Below are 6,653 nucleotides of genomic sequence, written 5' to 3' on the forward strand. Positions count from 1 at the left end.
CACACCAAGGCGCTGGTGCGGTCTTTTTAGTCGAGTTCGGAAGTTGGGGTCGATGTCCTGATCGGAGGTGCAAGCTACACAGGTGTGGGAATCGGACAAATAGCTTATATAGGGGAGGTGTATGCTTCGTTGGGTCGACTCCCCGGGTTGAGCGCACCGCGCCAACCTCAAAGACCCTACGGTATGGATGAAGTCGGAAGTTGGGTCCGATGACCGATTCGATATGTAGGCATACTCGCGAGGTCGGAATTTGGGTCCGATGACCTGCCACGTGCAGGAAGGCGAATGTTGGCACTGTGCGTTGCAAGGTGCGCACCAAGGCGCTGGTTCGGTCGTTGGAGGCGAGTTCGGAAGTTGGGGTCGATGTCTTGATCGGAGGTGCAAACTACACAGGTGTGGGAATCGGACAAATAGCTTATATAGGGGAGGTGTATGCTTCGTTGGGTCGACTCCCCGGGTTGAGCGCACCGCGCCAACCTCAAAGACCCTACGGTATGGATGAAGTCGGAAGTTGGGTCCGATGACCGATTCGATATGTAGGCATACTCGCGAGGTCGGAATTTGGGTCCGATGACCTGCCATGTGCAGGAAGGCGAATGTTGGGACTGTGCGTCGCAAGGTGCGCACCAAGGCGCTGGTGCCGTCGTTGCAGTCGAGTTCGGAAGTTGGGGTCGATGTCCTGGTCAGAGGTGCAAACTACACAGGTGTGGGAATCGGACAAATAGCTTATATAGGGGAGGTGTATGCTTCGATGGGTCGACTCCCTGGGTTGAGCGCACCGCGCCAACCTCAAAGACCCTACAGTATGGATGAAGTCGGAAGTTGGGTCCGATGACCGATTCGATACGTAGGCATATTGGCGAGGTCTGAATTTGTGTCCGATGACCTGCCATGCGCAGGAAGGCGGAATTTGGGTCCGATGACCGAGTTGATGGCGTGCCATGCGCAGAAAGGCGGAATTTGGGTCCGATGACCGAGTTGATGTTGATGGCCCGCCATGCACAGGAAGGCGGAATTTGGGTCCGATGACCGATTTGAAGGCGTGCCATACGCAAAAAGGCGGAGTTTGGGTCCGATGACCGAGTTGATATTGATGGCCCGCCATGCGCAGGAAGGCGGAATTTGGGTCCGATGACCTGACATACGCATGGAGTCCGACTCGGGGGCCGATGTTCGATTCGATGACTTGCATTGTGGGTAAAGTCGGAAGTTGTGGTCTTTGACCCGATTCGATGACCAGACTTCGGCTGCTTGAGAATCGGACAAATAACTTATATAGGGGAGGTAGTGTTCTCGAGCATCCTCCCCCCGTGCCCGTTTATGTCGATTGATGCTGGTGCTCGACTGGTTGGAGCGCTCGGATGCAAAAATCTTGCACCAGGATTTATCGATTGTGATGGACACGGCAAGTCTCCTGATTGCTATGCAGGAGCTCATCGTGAATCTCTATGCGGCCTTGGTATGGACTCGACCTGCGGAATGGTTCGGCAATGGTAGTCGCTCCAACACGTCCTTGCAATGGCCACAGAGGTGATTCGACTAGAGCTCCAGTCTAGCTTTTGGGTTGCTTGGCGGACTGGTATAGCCGCGATCGAGTTCCGGCCATGAACGTTTTAGATAGCTCTTGGGCTTTCTGGGACGGAAGTCGGAAGTTTGGGCTGTTGTCCGATTTGATGACCATTCTTCGGATGTGTGAGAATCGGACAAATAACTTATATAGGGGACTGTGTTGTCTCACGCAGCCCCCTCCGTGCCCCTCTATCTCGACCGATGTTGGTGCTTGAAAGGGTTGGGATCGCTCGGATTTATAAACGTGCACCACCATTTGTCGAGTGTGAGGGACGCGGCAGGTCTCCTAAATGCTATGCGGGCGCTCTCTGAGAATCTCTATCCGGCCTCGACACAGACTAGTCTTGCTGAATGGTTTGGCACTGGTAGTCGATCCAACACGTCGTTGTTGTGGCCGCCTAGGCGATTCGATTCGAGCCCCCGTCTAGCTTTTGGGTTGCTTGGCGGATTTTGCCCTATCCGCAAGTGAGCTCGGTCCCTAAACGTTCGAGAAACCCGATTGCTATGCGCCGACTCTCTTTCTTGCGAGCCTCCATCTAGCTTTTGGGTCTCTACGGAACGGAAGTCGGAATCTGGGACCGTTGTTTGATTCGACGAGGCAGACTACGGTTGTGCGAGAATCGGACAAATAACTTATATAGGGGAGGTGTTGACTGGAGCATTCTCCCCCGTGCCCCTCTAACTCGACCAATGCTGGCGCTCGAACGGTGGTAGCGCTCGGATTTTCATTGAGCGCCAGCATTGGTCGATTTAGAGGGGCATGCGAGATTCCCGAATGCTATGCGAGGGCTCTAACGGAAATGTCTATTGGTTTCGGTATGGATGCAATTGCGAGTGGTTCGGCAAAGGTAGTCGTTCCGATGCGTCCATGTCGTGGCCAAATCGATAATTCGATTTGAGCCCTCGTATAGCATTTGGGTCTCTCGATGTGATTCCGCATTCCAGTCCCTTTGGGCACTGCTTGAGCCGCATCCCAGGGGGTTCCCTTCCCAATAATCTGCCTCGCAACCCGATTGCTATGCGGTGAGGCTCCTCGGCCGCCTCGGAACTATCTGTGTATCAGACGCATCGCGGGATAAGGGGTTGGCAACGGTAGTCGCCCCAAGCGCGTCCGATGCTTGGACCATTCCGAGGCGGCCCTGAAGCCTCTTCCGTCTAGCCGTTGGGTCCTTCTCGCCGCATCCCTCGCCTCGCACCCCGATTGCTATGCGGTGAGGCTCCTCGGCCGCCTCGGAACTATCTGTGTATCCGACGCGTCGCGGGATAAGGGGTTGTCACTGGTAGTCGCCCCAAGCGCGTCCGATGCTTGGACCATTCCGAGGCGGCCCTGAAGCCTCTTCCGTCTAGCCGTTGGGTCCTTCTCGCCGCATCCCTCGCCTCGCACCCCGATTGCTATGCGGTGAGGCTCCTCGGCCGCCTCGGAACTATCTGTGTATCGGACGCGTCGCGGGATAAGGGGTTGTCATTGGTAGTCGCCCCAAGCGCGTCCGATGCTTGGACCATTCCGAGGCGGCCCTGAAGCCTCTTCCGTCTAGCCGTTGGGTCCTTCTCGCCGCATCCCTCGCCTCGCACCCCGATTGCTATGCGGTGAGGCTCCTCGGCCGCCTCGGAACTATCTGTGTATCGGACGCGTCGCGGGATAAGGGGTTGTCACTGGTAGTCGCCCCAAGCGCGTCCGATGCTTGGACCATTCCGAGGCGGCCCTGAAGCCTCTTCCGTCTAGCCGTTGGGTCCTTCTCGCCGCATCCCTCGCCTCGCACCCCGATTGCTATGCGGTGAGGCTCCTCGGCCGCCTCGGAACTATCTGTGTATCGGACGCGTCGCGGGATAAGGGGTTGTCACTGGTAGTCGCCCCAAGCGCGTTCGATGCTTGGACCATTCCGAGGCGGCCCTGAAGCCTCTTCCGTCTAGCCGTTGGGTCCTTCTCGCCGCATCCCTCGCCTCGCACCCCGATTGCTATGCGGTGAGGCTCCTCGGCCGCCTTGGAACTATCTGTGTATCGGACGCGTCGCGGGATAAGGGGTTGTCACTGGTAGTCGCCCCAAGCGCGTCCGATGCTTAGACCATTCCGAGGCGGACCCGAAGCCTCTTCCGTCTAGCCGTTGGGTCCTTCTCGCCGCATCCTTCGCCTCGCACCCCGATTGCTATGCGGTGAGGCTCCTCGGCCGCCTCGGAACTATCTGTGTATCGGACGCGTCGCGGGATAAGGGGTTGTCACTGGTAGTCGCCCCAAGCGCGTCCGATGCTTGGACCATTCCGAGGCGGACCCGAAGCCTCTTCCGTCTAGCCGTTGGGTCCTTCTCGCCGCATCCCTCGCCTCGCACCCCGATTGCTATGCGGTGAGGCTCCTCGGCCGCCTTGGAACTATCTGTGTATCGGACGCGTCGCGGGATAAGGGGTTGTCACTGGTAGTCGCCCCAAGCGCGTCCGATGCTTGGACCATTCCGAGGCGGACCCGAAGCCTCTTCCGTCTAGCCGTTGGGTCCTTCTCGCCGCATCCCTCGCCTCGCACCCCGATTGCTATGCGGTGAGGCTCCTCGGTCGCCTTGGAACTATCTGTGTATCGGACGCGTCGCGGGATAAGGGGTTGTCACTGGTAGTCGCCCCAAGCGCGTCCGATGCTTGGACCATTCCGAGGCGGACCCGAAGCCTCTTCCGTCTAGCCGTTGGGTCCTTCTCGCCGCATCCCTCGCCTCGCACCCCGATTGCTATGCGGTGAGGCTCCTCGGCCGCCTTGGAACTATCTGTGTATCGGACGCGTCGCGGGATAAGGGGTTGTCACTGGTAGTCGCCCCAAGCGCGTCCGATGCTTGGACCATTCCGAGGCGGCCCCGAAGCCTCTTCCGTGTAGCCGTTGGGTCCTTCTCGCCGCATCCCTCGCCTCGCACCCCGATTGCTATGCGGTGAGGCTCCTCGGCCGCCTTGGAACTATCTGTGTATCGGACGCGTCGCGGGATAAGGGGTTGTCACTGGTAGTCGCCCCAAGCGCGTCCGATGCTTGGACCATTCCGAGGCGGCCCCGAAGCCTCTTCCGTGTAGCCGTTGGGTCCTTCTCGCCGCATCCCTCGCCTCGCACCCCGATTGCTATGCGGTGAGGCTCCTCGGCCGCCTTGGAACTATCTGTGTATCGGACGCGTCGCGGGATAAGGGGTTGTCACTGGTAGTCGCCCCAAGCGCGTCCGATGCTTGGACCATTCCGAGGCGGACCTGAAGCCTCTTCCCTCTAGCCGTTGGGGCTTTCTCGCCGCATCCCTCGCCTCGCACCCTGATTGCTATGCTGTGAGGCTCCTCGGCCGCCTTGGAACTATCTGTGTATCGGACGCATCGCGGGATAAGGGGTTGGCAGTGGTAGTCGCCCCAAGCGCATCCGATGCTTGGACCATTCCGAGGCGGCCCTGCAGCCTCTTCCGTCTAGCCGTTGGGGCCATCTCGCCGCATCCCCCACCTCGCACCACGATTGCTATGCGGTGAGGCTCCTTGGCCGCCTCGGAACTATCTGTGTATCGGACGCATCGCGGGATAAGGGGTTGTCACTGGTAGTCGCCCCAAGCGCGTCCGATGCTTGGACTATTCCGAGGCGGCCCTGCAGCCTCTTCCGTCTAGCCGTTGGGGCCATCTCGCTGCATCCCCCACCTCCTCGGCCGCCTCGGAACTATCTGTGTATCGGACGCATCGCGGGATAAGGGGTTGGCAGTGGTAGTCGCCCCAAGCGCGTCCGATGCTTGGACTATTCCGAGGCAGCCCTGCAGCCTCTTCCGTCTAGCCTTTGGGGCCATCTCGCCGCATCCCTCGCCTCGCACCCCGATTGCTATGCGGTGAGGCTCCTCGGCCGCCTGGGAACTATCTTCGTATCGGACGCATCGCGGGATAAGGGGTTGTCACTGGTAGTCGCCCCAAGCGCGTCCGATGCTTGGACTATTCCGAGGCGGCCCTGTGGCCTCTTCCGTCTAGCCGTTGGGGCCATCTCGCCGCATCCCCCACCTCGCACCCCGATTGCTATGCGGTGAGGCTCTTCGGCCGCCTTGGAACTATCTTCGTATCGGACGCATCGCGGGATAAGGGGTTGTCACTGGTAGTGGCCCCAAGCGCGTCCGATGCTTGGACTATTCCGAGGCGGCCCTGCAGCCTCTTCCGTCTAGCCGTTGGGGCCATCTCGCCGCATCCCCCACCTCGCACCCCGATTGCTATGCGGTGAGGCTCCTCGGCCGCCTTGGAACTATCTTCGTATCGGACGCATCGCGGGATAAGGGGTTGTCACTGGTAGTCGCCCCAAGCGCGTCCGATGCTTGGACTATTCCGACGCGGCCCTGTGGCCTCTTCCGTCTAGCCGTTGGGGCCATCTCGCCGCATCCCCCACCTCGCACCCCGATTGCTATGCGGTGAGGCTCCTCGGCCGCCTTGGAACCATCTTCGTATCGGACGCATCGCGGGATAGGGGGCTGTCACTGGTAGTCGCCCCAAGCGTGTCCGATGCTTGGACCATTCCTAGGCGGCCCTGAAGCCTCTTCCGTCTAGCCGTTGGGGCCTTCCCGCCCCATCCCTCGCCTCGCACCCCCGATTGCTATGCGGTGAGGCTCCTCGGCCGCCTTGGAACCATCTGTGTATCGGACGCATCGCGGGATAAGGGGTTGGCACTGGCAGTCGCCCCAAGCGCGTCCGATGCTTGGACCATTCCGAGGTGGCCCTGAAGCCTCTTCCGTCTAGCCGTTGGGGCCTTCCCGCCCCATCCCTCGCCTCGCACCCCGATTGATATGCGGTGAGGCTCCTCGGCCGCCTTGGAACTATCTGTGTATCGGACGCATCGCGGGATAAGGGGTTGGCACTGGTAGTCGTCCCAATCGCATCCGATGCTTGGACCATTCCGAGGCGGCCCTGCAGCCTCTTCCGTTTAGCCGTCGGGGCCTTCCCGCCGCATCCCTCGCCTCGCATCCCGATTCCTATGCGGTGAGTCTTCTCGGCCGCCGCGGAACTATACCTGTTATTGCTACTGCATCCTTCGGCTGGTAACCTCCTCTGCCGCCTTGGAACGTTCTCTTTGTCGGACGCGTCGCGGGATAAGGGGTTGGCACTGGTAGTCGCCCCAA

Source organism: Cryptomeria japonica, unplaced genomic scaffold (genome assembly GCF_030272615.1).
Source record: "Cryptomeria japonica unplaced genomic scaffold, Sugi_1.0 HiC_scaffold_15, whole genome shotgun sequence".
Lineage (NCBI taxonomy): Eukaryota > Viridiplantae > Streptophyta > Pinopsida > Cupressales > Cupressaceae > Cryptomeria > Cryptomeria japonica.